Genomic DNA, 20,692 nt, shown 5'->3' with positions numbered 1-20,692 from the left:
GCTACCATTTGCTAGCCAATACTCTTGTAATTGTTGTCTATATTTTTGTCCTGGTGATGGCCAAACTTCCTAAGTGCAATTGAGTCACGAGAAAGGCCAGTCAAATCAGAGTGATAAAATCTATGCCATTCACATTTCTCATGTGCCCTCATCTTGAATCTTGTATTTGCTTGATTGCTGTATTTCAAAGGGATGGAACTAGGAAAGGTACAGGGAAAGATAACAGGAAGAGAGTAAATAATCTAGACCCTTCAGAGGATCCACTAAGGGGAAAAAGACAGACGTGCATAATAATGAGCGTCATGGAGAAAGTGATTAGGGAGTGACTAATGCATTGTTTCTGACAATGCAGACCTAAGGGGGTTCCAATATTATCACACAGGGAACTTAAAGCAAACTTTTGTCATGCAGGGCATAATTATTTTGTGGAACTCATTCCACAGGATGTTATGAGTTCAAAAAAATAAAATATGTTACTGACGATAAGTCCATGGGGGACTATTAACATGATGGTACTGTGGCAAGCTCTACTTCAGAAAGTCCTTTAAGCCGCTGATTGCTGGAAGCTGACAGAGTATGCACAGGGATTTCTGATTTGCCATGTTTCTTATTCTTGTCCTCTAAGAATCTCTTGCTAATAACCCAAAGACAGGGAGCAAAAATGGATTTCGATCTGACCTGCAGGGATGTGGTTTTGTATATAGCTAGCTCTCCAAAAGAGCAACACAGAGGACAGCAGAGGAGACATGGAATCATAGGGTATGCTCACTAAATGAATGATGAGTCCTGGTGATCTTTTGTAATAGCCAGATAATGCACAGACAAATCCCTTGCAACTTCAGCTGTGGGACTTTGGGATATTTAGTAGTATTCTACCTACACACAGAGCCAGTTTTTCTAACAGAGGAAATCAGGGTATACAGAGGAAGGTGCACAGCATCTGCCTGTGCAGCTGAATTACAGCAAGAGTACCCAGGGGAGGATGCAGGACATACTGTGGAGCATAAAAGCTTGGCAGGATAGATCCAGCCTGTTTTGAGATGCTGAAGTAGAACAAGGCTACATAAACAAGATACTGCAAGACCTGCTGGAGTAGGTAGGACCTTCGGTCACCAGTGACAGTTTGTGTGTGCTCTTAACCTTTGGTAAATTTGAAGTATTTCCCCTTTAGTCAGGAATATGGATTCAGGAAGGATTATTTATGGGGAAGCAATGAGTGTGGAAAAGAAAATCTGTACAGGGTTTTTCCATGAACAAATGGGTAGAAATGCTTAAATACTACATTAAAGCTTCACTAGCTTGGTTACACTCAGACATACTGAGAAAGAGGATATTTTTTATGTAGGACATGGTTTGATAATAAGGCCAAGGCAAAACTACAAAGCAAATCCTATGTGATATGGTGGAATAAAAGACAGGAAGGAAGTTAAGAGAGGGCTGCGGAGGAATTCTGAAGGTGTTATGGTAATGTCAGGTACAACTGGCTGCCTGCTGTATAGACTGGATAAGGCAATATGAGTAAGAATTTATTAAAACACAAGAAGTGATGTAGGCAGACTATATATTCATGTCTGGGACTGAGAATGAAGGGTAAAGCTTGGGGTGTCAATGAAGATGGCAAAGTAAAGCTTTACAAGGCTTCAAGAATATTTTCAATCCCTGCCCCAGTGGTAAATGAGTGTCTGGGCAGGACTACCCAGAAAGCAGTGAAAGGCATATGAACCGCCCTGTGTATCCGGAGGTGAGGGAAATTGTGTTTTGCTTTGGGAAGGCAGCTTTGTGAGGTCAACAGCAAGTGAATAGTAAGTTCATAAATGCCCCAAACACACCAGGCCTCGGAAAGACCTGATCCAGTGTCAGTGAAGAAGAGGACAGTGTTTCTCATCTGTTCTTCCCCTACTCTTAGTATAGAGGGGAATACAGTTGTCTGCCTTGATTTCATCTAGAGACACAAACTTTCTTCTCTGTTCAGATACTTCACAACATAACATAAATTCATCTCTTGCTCATAATTTAAATTCAGTAGACACAATTAACAGGTCCCAAGTGGGCCCAAGTATCAGGTGCAGGAGACTTCTGAAATTCTTTTGCTTTGGCAACCATCAATGGGTAAAATGTGGTCTGTCTTTTTCTTTTGTGTTTTTCTTTGTCTTTTTGTTATTTGATTTGTCTCTAAGTAAAATCGTAGAATCATAGAATGGTTTGGGTTGGAAGGGACAACCAGCTCATCCAGTTCCATCCCGCTGCCATGGGCAGTGACACCTTCTACTAGACCGGGTTGCTCCAAGCTATGTCCAGCCTGGCCTTGAACACTGCCAGGGATGCGGCAGCCACAGCTTCTCTGGGCAACCTGTGCCAGTGCCTCACCACCCTCACAGGGAAGAATTTCTTCCTTATATCTAATCTGAACTTCCCCTGTTTAAGTTTAAACCCATTGCCTCTTGTCCTATCACTACAGTCCCTAACGAAGAGCCCCTTCCAGCATCCTTGTAGGCCCCCTTTAGATACTGGAAGACTGCTATGAGGTCTCCACGTAGCTTCTCTTCTCCAGGCTGAACAGCCCCAACTTTCTCAGCCTGTCTTCATATGGGAGGTGCTCCAGCCCCCTGATCATCCTTGTGGTCCTCCTCTGGACTTGTTCCAACAGCTTCATGCCCTTCTTATGTTGGGAACACCAGAACTGTACACAATACTCCAAGTGGGGTCTCACAAGAGCAGAGTAAAGGGAGAAGATCATCTGATTCAAGACAGTTGTTCAGATCAAGACAGGATCAAGCTGAAGTGTCACTGAAATTGGCTCATCTTTGGAATATGCTTCAGTTTCAGTGATTTTTCTGGGGAGCAATAAAAATTTCTGTTGGAAACATTTTGACCCAGTGTCCATGCAGTTTACTGGTGTTCAGGTTTCACATCTGTTTCTCAGGGCTGAATAATGTGCTACGAGTCAGGGCTGGCTGTACCCATGTCATAACTCTTTCGCTTGCACTTGTCTCCTTCTTCCTTTTCAGGCACATGGAAGAGCCATAGCTAGTGAGACAAATGGTTTTGACACTGTCTCCCCTTGCCACGCATACACACACCAGGAGGGTTTATTTCATTCTTCTCTGCTACATGAACCAGAAGTAATCAGCATGTTCTTATCCCCACACCTTTCTGATCAATTGAAGTATCTAATATGATATTTAAAAATGGAAAAAAAGAATCTTTATTTTGAGATACTAGAATTCTCATGACGGGGATTTGAAGCAGTTTATGATCAAAAAGGATTTTTTAATTTGTCTTGATTCATGTGAAAGTAATTTGAATCCACATTAGTATTCTGTGAACTCATCATTAACACTTTTCAACTGATTTAGTAAACATATCCTGCTTCCAAAATAAATAGAAACAGGAAAGCAGCACAGTTAGTGTAGCTGAGGCATGAAAACATACACATTAACATGCAAAGCAAAACTCCAGTGTTGAAATGGGGTGGCACATCAAAGTTATTTTTTCTAGCCATGTTTTTGCATCTCCAAAGGATGCTTAGAAACAATAGACTGAATATCCTAAAATACATCTTTTAATAACGCTGCTTCATGCTTTACTACAGAATGGTGTACTGACTGCAATCAATGAATTGGCTCCTCTAAAAATACTGGGTAGTCAAGAAAAGATGACATGCAGCAGCTAAAGTGCGCATCCTGCAAGGGATTTGGCTGTGTGATAGCCAGTAGAGACATTTACACAGCCCTATTTGGCATATAAGGCTTCTCTGTGCATCCCAGATGAAACCAAGGCCAGCTCTCCTACATCCAAACCTAAAAGCCTTCAACAAAGCTTGAGCCTCCAGTACGGGCTGATGCAGTTCTGCCATGTTCAGATCAGTGTTGGTCCTTGTCCTTCAGCTGTGGCAAGGAGGCAGAGGGGCTCTGGTCTACTTTTTCTGGAAAATGCACAAAACCTAGCAGACTGAGTGTAGAGCAGTGTTAAAGCAAGCCAGTAGGGATGCCCTGGAGTATTTTAGGATGTTTACCTAGCAACAGAGACCCTTTCATGAAGGCAGAGACAGAGACATCTTTTTTCAAAGAAACCCCCAGCAGTCATCCTTCCACCACATGGCCAGAGCAGTGTCAGTGCCCTCTCTAGCACAGCAGGCCAATTATTTGCAAGCTCCAAATACATTATTGTCTGAAGGTATTTAACTCTGCACCTCCTGCCTCCACAGAAGTGCTCTGGCCTCTGATTAGAGGCTATTGGGTTATGAGGAAGGAAGCTTTCTCTTGAGCTTCTCCACTTGCATGAAACTAAAAGGCTTGATTGGACTAAAGTAACAGAGCAAGTGCACACCACATTTTTCATGGCTGCGGCACTTCCCTGGAAGAGGGAAAACCTGACATTTGTTCCTGTTCTGTCACCTGTACCTGTGTTTTGGTTTAAACAGAAGTAAAGACCTCTGGAAAATGGCCTCTTTCCTCAGAAGTTGGTGTGCTACCTAGTAGTTATTGAGTGAAAGGATAAAGGAATCCTCCACCTCTTCCTCGAAAGAAAGGTAAGCGCTCTTTGTGAGGGATTTGCCCACTTAGCTCACTTAACTGTGTTCCACATGGGAGGTACTTACAAGAATATAAAATGGTACGATCCTTACAGGGCTGAGGCATGAAAAAATGCTATGTTTTTCAACCCTGCTAAAAGTATGAGGCTTTTGAGTGTTCCCAAAATCAGAAGCATGTAAAAAACTAACAGACTATAAGTGCCCCTTTGCTTGACTGACCAAGAGCTGAAAGGCTCAACACTGAAAGCATCTCTGTTTCTTGCAAGGCTCAATCTAGGTGCTTTCTATAGACTTAAATGTAAGAGATTTGTTAAATGGCATCTAATACCTCAGATAAAGCACCTATCCTCCTGCCTCTGTGCAAAATTCAACCTCCATCAGTTTTGGGAGAGGAGTGTTTATTGCTGGGAAGGAATTTGTTAAGCATTAGCTTGTACAGCTTGGGCAGTGTCTCCCTCTGAAAGCTCTAGTTGTGGGGTTTTTTTGGTGCAATGTAGCTGCCTGACAACTCACTTTGTGTGGAAGGCTGTACAAAACAGAGAAGGACATCATACTTGTATTTCTAAGAATTCTGGAGTCATCCCTGTGCTGCTATAAAATTGACACTGGTTTAGGTGTTTCAGGTTGGATACTGACAGCAGCTGAGAAACAGTTGGCACAGCTCAGGAAAAGAAGTGCAAAGGTGACAGTCTCCTTTACTAGCTGGCAGGGACAAGTTCAACCTCTCAGCAGACCCAACTGCACCAAGACAGCCAGCTTCTCCTTGTCTTTAGAATCATTATTTGAAAGGTACTGAGAAGTTTTTAATTCAGCCTTATGCCTCATGCTGGGACAATGCTTCAGCCTAGAATCTGCTTCTACTTAGCCTATTTCACTGTGATATCCTATAAAAGTTCCATCTGGTAAACCTCTGCAGTGCCCTACTTTGGTTTGTGCTTTTGATCAGATCTCTCAGGGTTGACCTTGCCATTGTAAGGTATATTTCAATTTTTTCCTTTTTCCTCTGGTGCATCAGCACTAATGGAGTACTCCCTCCCTCGAGAAACCAAGCACCTTATTTTGAAATTTTAAATTCTGGTTCTGTGTTAAGGCAAAGATTTTTGCAAATACTGCAAACACTATTGCTGACGGGCAGCTATGTCTCAGCTGCACATATGGAAAGATGGAAATTTTTTGTGAAGAAGCATGAAGTGCTTCGTGAAGAAAAGATGTGAATCCATATCAAATGAAATGTGTGCAGGGGTCCTTTTTTTTTGCATTACATTATAGAAAATGGTTCATTGTAGATTATAAGTAGTAATGATCTGGACCACACATTCATGTATTCAGTTCTAATTAGAAATGCGCTGAGCTACCAAAAATGACACACCCAAGCCAGCTTCCTTAGGACTGCAGCCATATTCTACATAAATACACCTTTAACCAACAGGATATAAAAAGAGCAATGATGACATCCAGAGGACAGATAGTTTAATCATAGGTACTGTAGGTATCCTCAGCAAATTTCCTGGGGATATATCCCTCACCTACTTTTTCTGTTTAAAGTCTGTTCCTATTAAATCAGTTATTGACAGCTTGCTGAGTTACTCTAATTCTTAGTTTTTAGGAAACTGACCTTTTAAAGTGAAGTGTTTTTCAGTAGAAAAATTATATGTACATGGTAAACTTGTATTAGTTTCATCCTTTCTATGTGCACTATCATTCTACATTATCACTGAATCCAGCTGAAAAGTAAAACACTCTCTTAAGCTATTGGTAAATTTCAGGTTAATAGCTGTCTGGCTTACTTAACCTGTAAGTGCTCCTACTGTGGAACCTCTCCCTCTATGTAGGGTTTTATCTAATCTGTCTTAGTAACCTTCCATACTCTGGTTTGGCAGTTATTTTGGGGTTTGATTTTGTTTGCAACTGCAAGAATATTGGCCAGGTGCACCATATGTAGAAGCCACTACAGAGAAAAGCCTTTGAATTCAACAGAAATATCTATGGATAGGTGTCTATTTTATTGATGAATTTGAAAGAGATGCATTACCAATGTTAGTCTGTTAAGCTCAGCTCCACAATTAGAATTTAATTGAAGCATGTTACCTATAATAAGTTCAGGTATTTGTGTTCTTCAGCATTTTATGAATTCAGAAACAGATGGGCTATGACCAGGAAGCAGTGAAGAACAGACTGGCGTAAAGCAGGTTGGCTCTCTGACAAGTGCAGGTACAGCTGCGGTATGTATTTTATTCAGCATGCCCACCTACTGTATCAGCAGCCTGCCCTACCAGCAATTCAACTACAACTGACTTAATGAAGAGTAGAAGTAAGCATGAATCCAGACTTTCCATGGATCATAATATTTGAGAACCCAGAAGAATCAACATGATGGAAATCATGCCAAGTAATTTTTTTCTCCATCTTTACATGCAAAAGATAACAAAAGCATTGGCATTTTAAAGGGGAAACAAAAACCCTACAAAATTTAATCATATTATGGTATATTAAGATATTCCTCTTTTGGTCTTTGTTAATTGCTTTTTAAAACTGAAGAAAGAAAACCTTAGCAAGTAGTAGCTTATGGCTTGAATAACCATAATTATGACAAGGAACATGATGAAATGCTGGCTAAGAGTGCTTGTTAGTAAAAGAAGAGAGATTATATGGGTGACAGAGGGGCCAGTTATTGAAGGCTTCATGCAAGAAGTGTACAAAGAATATTTTTTTCCTCTCATTTTTGCCAGTCTCAGCATCTTTGCAAGTTCCATGTGGAAGCTCTGGTGAAAACAGATCCTTGATCTAAACATTCCTTAGTAGGAAATATGGTATTATTTGCTATTTTGTGTATTTGAAAGAAGTGCCTCTCTGTCTTTTGGCACTCCTTACTCATCTGTTTGAATTATCTTGCATTTAGGTATATTAGACCTTTTTATCTCTATTTCTGTATCTATCTAACAGCATATATTGTAACCTTCAGTAATCTATAGTAACCCACAAAGTGAATTTGGAAAAACAACAACCCATAATTATTTTATATGGTGATTGTCTGACTTGAAATATTGAAGTAATTATCAAGTTAAATTCCTATGATCCCTGCAATTTCTACAAAACCTGAAGATGTCAGTACTTGAGTTCTGGCATATCTCTTAAAGTAAAATTACACCACCTCAACCTAAGGTCATAATTAAAGATGTAGCAAGGCTAAGTGAAAAATGGTGATATGATTTGAATGAAAAGCAGAATAATCCCCATAATTATAAAGGGTGCAAAATTAAACAAACTGGCCACAAATTCCACCTTTCAGGAGCCCCTTACTGCAATTCACAGGTGGGCAAGATTCTTGTTAATGCAGCTGGATGAATGCAAAGGGGAAGCCTGCGGTGCAGGTCCAGGAAAGAGCCTGGGAGACCACTTGCATTGAAAGAATGGCTTCTTCCAGAGTGCAACAAGGACCTGAGAAAAACCTAAATGACAGGTATCCTTTTTAAATGTAGCTCTATTGTGACTTCTGTTTGGGAGGAGAAGTACTGCTTTGGTCTCCAAAGTGGGATGGTGGGACATGTTTGCATAAATTAATTTGTATCTGGATTCCTCAGGAAAACTTTAAACCACAACTGAAGAGTATTTTAGGAGTTCTGATGAGCAGCAGAATGCACAGCCTAATCTATATGTGTACCTATGTGTGTATACATCTATGTGTACGCATGAATGTGGACTGGTGCTTACATTTGAAAATTAAATCCTGGAAGACTGATGTTATTTTAATGAACCTTCTACAGCCTTATTTTAAGGCTTCTTCCTCTGCTGGGATGCAGATGCTGTAGCAGTGGAAGTCAGCAAAGTTCAAATGACAAAGGCATGACCGGGAATGCCACTTCAGGACAGTAAAGCAAAGACCTTCTGTTCAGGAATTCAGTTCCACAGTGTAATTGTGCCAGCTGGGCTGTACGTACCATGCATCTTACTCACATCTTGGACTCTTGAAGATTTCCTTTTCTCTCATTCTCTTGTCCAAGCTTCACATTTAACCTTTGAGGCAGTTTGAATATATCTCTTCACAAATCGTAGTACAGTAGCACTAACCTCAGGCAGCTCTTTAGTGTTTTTGACTCCCTTCTCACATTGTTCCTCCCCAGGCTTCTGCTGGTCATTCTCATTTCTCTCCTGATGATTTTGTCACTTCTCTTCAATGTAAAACTCAGGGGATCTATGTACACAGTACACTGTGACTGTGTTTATGATGTTGGGGCCTCTGCCTGATGCTACACTTCGCTTCATTTACCTTTCTCATTTCATTGCTCTCCCGATGTTCCAATATTGCTGCCTGCCCCATCCCACCCTGTTACTACTATACAGCTGACATACTGTCCATCAGATCCTGTCCCTTCCAGCCTCCACCAAAATATGTTACCTTTCATGTTGGCGACTCCCTCAAGTATACTAAATCTTCTGTGTCCTCTGGATTTTTTTCCATTTGGTTTTGTATGTCCTCTAGCTGTTCTGATGCTGAAAAAACACCTCGGGACCTACCGATCCTTCACAAGCTTTTTAAAACCATTCTCTGATATTTCTTCTGTCAGCATTTTTACAGCATTTCAAGACTAGTTGGTGTCACAAAAGGGAAGAATATTTCATAGTTAGGGTAAAATACTACAGTCAGTTCCAGACAGCCTTAGTTCTGAAAAGTCACTTACGTGAAGTGTGATGTTGGATGAATGGATTAAGTGATGGCTCTTTGAGATTTGTCCAGACACAAAGATGTACCTAATCTGTAGATCAACTTTTTTTCAGATGACAGGAAAAAAATAAGCTTTAAGTCTGGAAAAGAAAAACAAAATTGGATGTAGTCCTGTCAGCTCCTCAGGTACAGAAATGTTCCCATCCAGAGCCTGCTAGAATGGACCCCATTCCAGACCACCAGTATCTTTGCTGCTGAGGTGGCAAAGGATGAGTGCACTGGACACTGGCACCCACTTGTGCTGGCAAAATATTTATTTGCTAATGGAAATACTGGAATGTGATCTCCTGCATGTAATGAGCTCCCATGTATGTTGGATAAACCCCAGAGCAGTTTCAACTTTGTCTGCCAGGCAGTCCCACAGCCGGTCATGCTGAATATCTGCAGTGTTTGAAGTAAAACTGTTCCTGAAAAGAGTTCAATAAAACGATTCAGGAAATCTGCTTATGCTTAGTGCTAAAGGGCACTAAGCATAAGGATAGCACACATTGAGTTCTGCATTATTTTTGTAACTGCAACAACAGACATAATTCAGCCTTCAGATCTCAGAGGTGTTCGCATGGAAAGCAGGTGGTGAGCTGAGAAATTTGGCTGAAGAAAGCACTTAAGTAGTCTACTGAAGAGAACAAAATAAGATCTTAAATAAAGAGAAGATGAGATGTTCTTCAGCTTTAGAATAGAGCAGACCAGGAGCATTTGTTAGGATGAGCATTCAATTTGCTGGCTCTGATGTGTTCGATACTCATCACCACGGGAAGGCTGAAGAGTGTCTGCTGTCTGTCCTGGGTGCATTAAATCTGATCTGCCCAGAAACTTTAGTGAGAGCTGAGAAAGTTCAGGGAGGAAGTGCTGCATCTGAAGTCAGTCTCTTCCACTTCCCCACCCAAATAAAAAGCTCCATAGCTACTTTAACAGAGGCTTGGAGGAAGACAAAGAACTGAAGCTGTAAAGGGCCAGTTGACCTACACATTGTACCATTTTGTTAGCTGTGTGGGGAGTTGTGGTTCTGAGCATCTTCCCCCTGCACAGGATCAATCACTCCTCCTGTTGGTAAATGGAGTGGGGTGCGAGGCTTTGCTGAGCTGAAGCTGAGGCAGGGAGCAGACATGACAGATATGGTGAGAATTACTGTTTCTGAGTACCTGGTATCCTATACAGAGCTCAGCAGCTGGGCTGTAGAGTGACTTTGCAGGTTATTTCAATCCCTTGTGTAAGTAGTCAGCAGTTAAGGACTCTCTCAAGTTCAGAATAAGGATGCCAACTGATCTTTAGGAAGAAGAATTTAGATGCAGGTAAGCAGCAGGCAGAGGAGCAGAGAAGGCAAAAGAGAAGCTGTAATGGGAAATAATGGGGTTTGTATGTACAGAGTAAAGGGGCTGAGTTCAAATTTAATGGGGATAGGTTTTCTTGAGGCAGTGTGGTTATTGGGAGGAAGGTAACATTTTAGATGCTGTCATGGAGTACAATGAGGAAGAAGGATGTAAGAAAATAGATAATAGGAAAACTGGAACAGCAATACTGTTTCCTTGTCCTCCTTTTGGCTTTGTGTTTTTCGCTGAGTGAGCTGTGAACAGGTCAAAAGCAAGAGCCAGTGCAAATTCTGTAGGACTTGAAGTGCTCTGCACAATTTCTGCCAGACAGTGTATATCCCTGCTGGAAAGGATGCTGGAGAAATAGCATCCTTTTTGATAGTGACACAAACCGAAAGTGAGAATAATAGCTAGCTCTGACTCAATCACAGGCTGTTGTGGAGGGAGATTAATGCCAGGAGATATGGCCAATTCTTTTTCTTTGTGTCAATCTACTCTCAAAATACAGCACATGCCAGTTATTTCTCTTGGAGAGGAAAGCGAGACAGCTGATATGAAACAGAGATAAAATCTGGCGCATAATTAAACAGGCATTTTTCATGTCTTTATCACTGTCTTATTTCTCTTCCTTCTTATACTTCTGGGTCTTGTTCTTTCAAAAGCTATTGCAAGTGGGATGGATGCTGAAGGAATAGCATCTAGTTTTGATACCAAATAAGTACTCCACTTTTTATCTGATACATGGCAAGACACATTCAGGCACTTTTGTTGTACATCTGATTGTGTAAGCCATTTTATTAGTAATTCTTCATACAAAGACATTATGTTACTGGAATTGTCACATCCTCACATCAATTTTCACTTAGTTTCTTCATTTTCCTTGTACTTCCAACAGTAGATATTTAAAATAATTATGATTAACCAAATTGAGGTTGCATGTAATATTGCTTTGACTTGATGTTTTATTACACTCATTTTCTTTAAGACCTAGCATTGTAGATTGGCTCAGGATGGGGATAGGTACTTTTTTGTTACTGAACTGCTATTTCAAGTCTCTCTTCAGTTCAGTGTGAACTACCATGTCTGTTATTTCTTGGCTTTCTGATGAATGGGGTAGAATGGTTACAGTTCCATTCTTACTGAATCCTCTGCCATAAGTGATGGTGGTTAACTACATTTCTTTGTACCAGCTGAGGACATTCAGAGTAGGGTTTGAACAAGTTTTAAGACATTTTGATATTGATATAACCCTCAAAGTTTCTCTCATTACTCTGGGGTTGAAATAGTCCTAAGTATAAGTAATATTTTTGTCTATGTGACTCTAGTTTGTCTTTGTTTTTAACACACCATGAGGCAGCTAGAAAGTCTCAAGCCACAGAGACTCGTCCACTGCCTGTGCCTCTGAACAGATGTCTATGGTAAAACTCTTTCAATTACCTGAGGTGCTGACAAATCTGCTGACAAAAACCTGACTTCCCTTAGGCTCAAGGAGTGGTAACCCTGTTTCCATGTTCCATAAGCTCCTGTGAAGGAGCAGATCTGCACAGGGTTAGTATATAAAACTAAGTTTGGGAGTATGAAGGGGTATACAGACAACTTCCAAATCAAGTACTACATGAGGCAAAGGCAGCTTTATGGATTTCATTTGATGCAGAAACTATTTGTCTTATTGTTATATGTAGATATTTACCTGACTATCCCTCCTGGCTTTTTACCTATTTCACTAAGTGGCCGATAAATTCAGCTCTACCCTGTTCCCCATCATCTGAAAAATTATGCTCTCCTGCCACTGCAGCAGCAAGAGAAATGTCTTCACTGGCAACAACTAGAGTGGGTGACTGAGGCATCGAATATGTAAATTGGACTCACAAGTCTGCTCTGATGGAGAGCTTGCTTCTGGAGGCCAGCCTACTGATTTGTTTAAGTGTTTGTGCTCTGGGTTCTTCTGCTTCCTTTTGTTTGTGTTTGGTTTTCACCTTCAAACTGATACACAATGAGACCCATGGAGCTGTTTCCAAGCTGTCAGTGTCATGGTATATGTTGTCATTACAGATATGCAGAAAGGCAGGAAATACTTTTCTGTTCTCATTTAGGCAGCTTTAGAAGTTGTAGGGCTTCTTGTGTAAAGCTGAGCTTGTCCCTTGCTGGGGGTCCTCAAGGGATTTTGGCAGCCATCCTGGGGCTGATTCCATTTATCTTGTGCTGCACAAGTCGGCATAAGGGTGGCAGGTGTAGTCTAGATGGTGTAGATATGGATATTATCTGACTCTTTTGCTAAACTGACTTGTATTTTGAAGGGTGCTTTTCTGTCTTACTATGGTTCCCCGCCCTCTTCAGTAATGTCAGAAATATGGTGAAGTTGAAGAATGCACCAAAAGAAAGAAGACACTGAATTGTGTCACCTGCTACTGTATCTTGCTTTATGTGCATTTCCTTCACTGCTTTTAGTGAAGCTTTTTGGGGGGGCTTTCTCTAAAGGACAGTCTCCTGAAATCTGTCTCTGGATAAATACAAAAACCTGGAAAAAAGATAGTTTGGTTATCAGAATAGCAAAGCTGCAACTATGTTCACAAAGAAAAGCACATACAGGGATATCTGATCTTTGTGGAAAACATCACAAAGCATGATCTAGTTGACTGCTAGTATATGCAGCCTTAGAAACTGCAAGTTCCTGCTGCATCAGGAATTGTCTGCAAGTGCCCCTAAATCTTTTAAAAGCCAGCCTTCACCTATGGAAACAAACAATATTTTTTTTAAGTTAGAGTTAGCCTTTCCAAAGCACAAAGGAAAGCCTACAAGTAATGAGCTATGATTAATTTTCTGTTTGTTTTGTGGACACAAAAGAAAATGGTGTGATATTTTGTGATGATGAATCATCTTTTGTCTGCACACTCATCTCTCATATGCCTGGAAAAGGCATTCTTCTATTTCTTCATTACCAGAGTCGCTATGTTAGGTCTTATAAACATTTTTCAGAAACTGATTGTGCTTCATCTAGAAAAGCACTTGAGCTTTTGGCCCTCAGTATTCCTGTTACTGGGCAGCTATTCCAGGGCTTTTCTCCATCCTATGACAGCCAAAACCATTTTATTTCCAACCCTAGTTTATTCATTGCCAATTTATGTAATGTGAAGAAATGAATGAATTATCAAATATGCCAGACTGCAGAATAAACAGAAGTGATGTCACTAAACACCATATCCAGCATTTTAAGAGCAGACCTAAAGTAGATTTAGAAAGAAAAATCAATGCAAAAGGCCATACAGCTAATTACCAAGTACAATAAATGACTACCATAAAAAATAGGCCATGTCGGGAATAATCTCTGTCAAGTGTAGCTAAAGACTGTCCTCCTTAATCTGTTTAAGAATTGAGAGGGTATTAAAACCTGGAACATGTAAATCAGTTGTGAAAGTTTACAATTCACTGAACCTCACATATCTCCTGGTTTGTATGCGTGGAGGGAATTCCAACATGTCACTTTAGGAAAACAAGATAGCCAAGACTGGATGGCATGGAAGAAAACCTTTACCAGCAAGTCTCAGATTGCTGGCAAACTAGTGTTAAAGAGGGTGCTGTGTTTCACAGTAAAGCATTCCAACAACGTGGACACTGTGACATGATCTCTTGGAAAGGTGCAGAAGGTGAGATAAGCATCTGTCTCAATTCTTTACAGAGCCCTTGGGTTTGACAGTAGCAAAACATATGCTGCCTGGCAGGTGAGCCCACATTTGATCTACATAGCACTTTCCTTTAATGCCTACAGTCCTGCAAGGGCTGCACGGCACATAAGATGGCTTTTAGTTAGCAAAGCAGAATTTTTGCTCCTAGACTTGTGATTTTGCTACAGAATATTTAGTGGGTTTAGTATTCCAGAGATGCAGATCTGAGCAGTACTGAAAGTCTAAAGGTCAGGGTATTGAAACATTTTGAAATAGTCATAATCCCAGTGTGGAAGTCTTTGAGGGCTCTTATCCATGGTGGTCTTGTTTCACATTTACCAGTGTTACGCCATCCTATGGAGGAGGTAGCTGAGGATTCAGGATTGCTAGCAAAATTTGAAATTATACTGTTTTCTCACTGAACTTGGTGATCGCTACAGAACACCCTTTTGACAGCAGCATACATGTACAGTTATTTCTCAACAATGCACAGGTTTCTATGATCATGTTCATAAGCAGAGAAGCGTGCTAACACAAACATTCGTCTGAAAAAAGATACTATATGTTCACAAACAGGGGAAACTTTTGAGTAAGTAAATGGAGTAAAACATCATCTATTTGATCTGAAGGGTCAGATTCACAGGCTATTAACTTCCCTGCTGCTGTTCTGTCTTTTCAGTTGTAAGACAAAACTCCTAATTGCTCTTCCAGTCTCATCAAGATGTTCATTATAACTTACTTGCTTAAGTATTTGTTTATATGTTTAACTCTTACTGGAGATACAATGCAAGTAGTATTCTATACTTCACTACTGATCTCGTAGCATCCACTTTTTCTTCAGGATGGAGCTTGTCTTTGCATTGTGTTATTATAGACTACAAGTTCTTAATAAATTTCAGCTACATCAGCTTTCTGAGCTCTAGGTCATCAGGAATTTTAGCGCAAGTAAGTATCCAATGCATACTAGGTCATTTGGAAACAAGATTAATAATTAGCCTAGTTTGGGAAGCAATGCAAAAAATCTGAATATTTGTTGTTTGGCCTAACTGAGCTGTTTCTGTGTTTGACTGGCTGCAAGTAAACATATCCCTACCTCTGAGAAAGCTCCTGTGGCCTTTCATAAGAATCAGCATGGATATAAAGTTCCAGTTGCATGGATGAAACGGGAGGATCAAGGACATAAATAGCAGAAGTGCATCCAGAAAAAAACAAAACCAAAAACAATCAAACAAAACCAAAACTAAAACCAACCCAGTATATTATGGATATTAAGATATTAATAAATTTATTAGTTTGTCATATGCAAGACTGGCTTATTCTAACAAAATCACCCCTTTCTGACATATTGTTAACCTGAATTCTCGTTAACACAAAAGATACTATCACAAATAGTATAACATGTTACCTACCTTAGCATAGAAGCTGTCCTCATTAATTGGGCACCCTTAAAACATGGGTGTTAAGAAATGATGCAGAGCTTTGTTCACAAAAGTATTGTTTCATTCCAATATATGCACAGCCCAACTAGGTTGCAATTAATAACCAAAAATGTAAAACCAAACTGGACTTTAAATAGAGTCCTCAGCTATAAGTAATAAAGTTACACATTAAATTATCTTAGGGATGAAAACTAATAAACCCAAACTAATAATTGCCAGCCACAAGACCACAATTTGATGTTTCAGATGAGCTAACTTTGTAGAGATATGAAAGGAACAGAGAAAGATGAGTTCATGTGTAGTTATAGCAGATACCATCACACAGTAATAAGACAGTGGACAGCCCAGATTGTAACTGTGAAATGTAGATAAAGCAAACTTGCAAATAGAAGAAAATGTGATCATCTGTAACACTGACAAAAAAAATAAGAAAAAAAGAACAGAAAATGAAAATAGAAATCTAATTCAGTAAAATGTGGAGCACGAATTACAGAGTAAACTGGAAACACTCCTAAATTAATAAAAGAGAGCTAGAGTCCAGCAGTAAATTGGAATGCAGTTGGTTGAAAAGCACATATTAATGCTCTCTTTCCCTCCGTTGTGCTTTCTCTGCCTGGAGTGAGCACTCCTCAGAGATTTTGTTTCTCACTGCCATGATTGCTCATTTTTTCAGCAGAGATAATGAGACCGAGGCAGAAATAGCCTTCTTTCATTCTTCTATTCCATTCCATTTCTCTCCTCCAATTTGCACCACAATGATGGCAGAGAAAATATCAAGGAGATGAGTTGGGAATAGCTCATGGTCAAGAAGGAAGTCATGCTCTGCAAAGGGTCCTAGATGAGGTCCAAGGTGGGGTCAGGGCACACTTCTCTCCTTGTTCTCCCCAGTGAGCTGGGTTTCTCCATCTTCACATAACTCTCTGTGATCCTGTCTGGAACCTACTGGGAAACGGAGATGGGCCAACAGAGGAAGGACAAGACAGCCGTGAGACTTCTTGGATGTTTGACTATCTTGGTTCATCCAGCAGTGCACCACCCTGTGCTGTAGGGAAGGTTTTATTACGAATAACCCCAAATCTGTGAGTGCTTATTTTCATCATAAACGGCTAGGAATCATCTTAGCCAGGTGCTTACAGTCACTGCTGAAAATGGAGGCACTCCTCCTTTGCTATTCCACAGATATCACCTGGTAAGCACAGAACAGGAAGAAATGGTAAGGAACGTGTGTGCCCTGCAGTGCGCTTGTGTAACCAGAAGCCAAAATTAGCAGGGGCACCATCTAAGTGTATTTGTTCTGCTTGCAAATAGATACCCCCCTGCTAATTTCAGCTTCTGCTTACAAAAGTGCTCTGCAGTATTCGCTCCCCCCTTCCTCCTGTTCTCTACGTGGTTTTTTTTTCCTTCTCTCGGATGTGATTTCCTTATATTTCCAGCTCTATTTTCTCAGTCTTTTCATCAATATTTAACATGTGAGTGGAACAGTGGGCAGTTACCTTCCTTTTCTTTTCCCTATTTTCCCCTCTAAAAGTGCTGGTACTCAGCTCTGGCTGCAGAAGCTCTTGGCTCCTGGGAGCACTTGCTCGGTTTGAGTACTGCCTGCATTAAGGAGCCGAAGCCTAACCTGAGGCTGCCAGAGGGGGTTTAAAAAAGGCAATAATGACTAATTGACCTCTTTAATGAGCTTAGGAGTTATAAAGTAGATAATTGCAGTGCATATGACATATTTTATCTAGGTTTTCAGAAAATCTCTGATAAGGATCTACATGACAGGCTGTATCTGAAGATGAACCTAAGAGCGGCTGAGAAGGACATGGCATAGAAATACATGGAAGAAAATGAATTTTCTGTGCTGAGGCATCTTTCTCCCCCAAAAGGGAAGAGTTAAGTGTGATTAATACCTGGATTCATAGTTTGATTTTAAATAAATTGCCTAGTTAGAAAGACCCACTGTAACTCACTGTATGTGCTGATGATACTAAATTATGATGCATGCTGAGCACAAAATGAGTGGCAAGAAATATTCATCGTGCCTTAGATCAGCTCAGTAATTGAGCTGACACATGGCAAATTAAATTTATTACTGAGAAATGTGAAATAATGCACATTGTTCTTGATATAGAGATGACAAACAAAAAGTCCCCCTAGAACATTTTGACAAAGCAGCCTTTACTGGAAAATAACTGTCCTAGTCAATGTATACAGAGAGAGAAATACTTGAAAAGCTGAACACAGATGGGACTGGATTTTGCATTTGGTTTTCTCTGTATTACAGTATATTTCTCTTGCCCATTCATTGCTTGTTTTTCTATAACGCAAAGATCTTAAATTGCTCAGATTTTCCGAAGTCTTGTCTCCCTACTTTGTGGTTTTATTAGGATGAAAAACAAAGAAGTGAGCAAGATGCACGAAGAAAAGTCTCTCAGTCCCGGAGCTGGAAAAGCAGGGCAAGTGCAATAACTGAACTTTTAAAATGTGCTGGAACAACCACTCTGAAAACAATATATGGGTGGCAGCAAGGTAAAAAGAAATTAATATAGCTATTTCACAGGACATGGGACTAGGACTCAAGTGAAATGGGTAATGTGGGTTTGGTTATATATCTGGCTTTTCATAATGTGCACACTCTGTTTTGATGTTTAAAACAGCTTATGGCTAAGATTTGAGGCACACACCTGGATCTCGGGAGATCTGATGGACTAATTACTTCATCAGATCTAATAGCCCAAGGCAGTGTCTGTGTGATTTGTTTTGGTCTTTCAGAATTGATACCAGCCACTTCCCATTAGCATCCTGTGTGGCTGCTGTGATTCCCAACACCTATTTTCATCTCCTTACAGTTGTGCATCTCTGAATTCACTGGATTAAGTTAAGATGGGGTCTACGTTTCTGTTTTTACTTCTCAGTTTCCAGCTCAATTTTCAAGGTATGACGGGCAGTTTCCAGCTAACAACTGGCAAGAGAAGCTGGTGCTCAGAAGAATGTTGTGGAAGGTCTGGTGGTGCAAGGAAGAGCAGGAAGAAGGACTTCTGGGCACAAACAGCCACCAGAGAAAAATACAGACATTTGTAGGAGAGATGGAAAAATAGATGACTGAGGCTGCCAACAGTGACAAAGTGGAAAGAGAAAGTAAGAGATACCTGGCTGATTTTGAGGTTGGTTGGTATGGTTTGGTTGGTTTTTGTTTTAAGGAAGAGATGAGTTGTGACATCTGGGTAGAAGTCTAGTGCTTACATTCATGACAGTAGAGGGAAAGATGGTCAGAGAGGCAAGTCACAAGACAGCAGTCCTTCTGAATGGTCCTGGTGACCACAGGATACTTGTAGAACTTTATTGACACTTTGATTACACTTATATCACACTTAGCTATATGACTCACTAAAGTTAACATCAGAGTTAGTCATTTTAGTTGCTGCTAGTGGATGCAGACTTATTTCTATGGTGGATGCTCCTCCTTTTGTTTTTTCAACCATCAGAATGGTTTTGGTTTCAGCTTCAGTGTTATGCTGATGACAGATCTATGTGATTTGTTTCTTGACTACTCAAAGCCATTTAATCTCTTTACATTTACTTTGAATGTCAACATTTTGAAATGTCTCTATGAAAATCTGTCATTGTTCTCTTAATTTTTTGCTATATTTCTTTTGCCATCTCAACTCTGCTTCATGAAGTCAAGGCATTGCCTCTTTTTCAGGATCATATTACACGTTCTATTTACAAATCCATCTTTTTATGATTTGAAAACATCCCACAAAGCAAATATACACAGAAAGAGAAATGACAAGGCTTTCCTTTGTAGCACATTTTACTTTCCTCTGGATTTCCCCCGGTAGAATTCAGTTGCAAACACAACAGCATTTGATTCAACTCTTAAAATACACCTTGTTAATAATGGTTTTCTAGTTCAATAGTATAGGGCAGATCCATTCCTATTTTTGCAATTGTCAGTGCAGTTGGGCTTATGATTTAGTTTTGATTGGACTTCCCATGGACTTGTCAGTTTTAAAATAAGACCCTATGTTTTTGAGTGTCTGGGCTCTCTTAGAATTTTTGAACAGTCTCCTTGAGACTCTTGAATAATTTGGTTTCCAAAGTTTTAATTCAGGAATTTTTGGTCATAAAATTTTACCTGGAATTTAGAATTTATCTGAAAAAAAATTATAGCCTTTATTGTGAAGAGGAAGAATCTTGTCTACTGTTCTGTCAAAATTCTTAGAATAAAGGATTATAATTTTCTTAAGTGAAAGGAACATGTGGTGATAAGAAATTAAGATGGAGACTGGGTAGTTTATTACTGGAAAAAATATCCTAAAGTGATGAGGCATAGCATGTTTTAAAGTTGGCTAACAGATCAACTAGGTGTTGGAAACGAATTAATTTTACCTCTCACATCCAGGTCTATGAAGATACTTTCACAAGTCCATTGGAGAGACTGGTGGTTCTGTAATAAGCACATGACATTTTTGTGGGATAAAATCTTTAAATGGGATTTTAAAAATTATTGCTAGCTGATACTTACGTAGATCTCTTGCAGTAATCCACCCTCAAAAGTTTGCTCAAGGTACCACCTACTACTTAATTACCGTTTTCTAAGAACTCTAATAAACCGGAAGTCAGTCTTTTTATCCCCTACCACTACACTGGCTTGATCTGTTTGACTGATTGTAGATTATGATGTGGAAAGTGCCTTATTATCTAGTAGATTATCTCTGCTTTTGAAAAAGAAAGTACGTTTGTATGTATTGCTCTATGCTTCTTCACGCCATTTGATACTATTGATCACAAAAGCTTCTCTCTTGCCTCCAGGAAGCTTGAGGGGTAAACAGAAACACCCTTACATTACTTAGATCCTTCATCTCAGATTAAAACTAGAAGTTTGATTGGGGCAAATGGTTTTCCATCTCAGAAACCGTTCCTTGAGAGCCTCTACAAGGGTAATTCCTCTTGTTCCCTTACACAGCATCTATGTGATTCCACTGAAAATTGGTTTATAAATGCTGGTAATTTCCAAAGAAACAATTTACAAG

Source organism: Psittacula echo (assembly GCF_963264785.1).
Source record: "Psittacula echo genome assembly, chromosome: 5".
NCBI lineage: Eukaryota > Metazoa > Chordata > Aves > Psittaciformes > Psittacidae > Psittacula > Psittacula echo.
Note: the sequence above shows the minus strand (reverse complement) of the source record.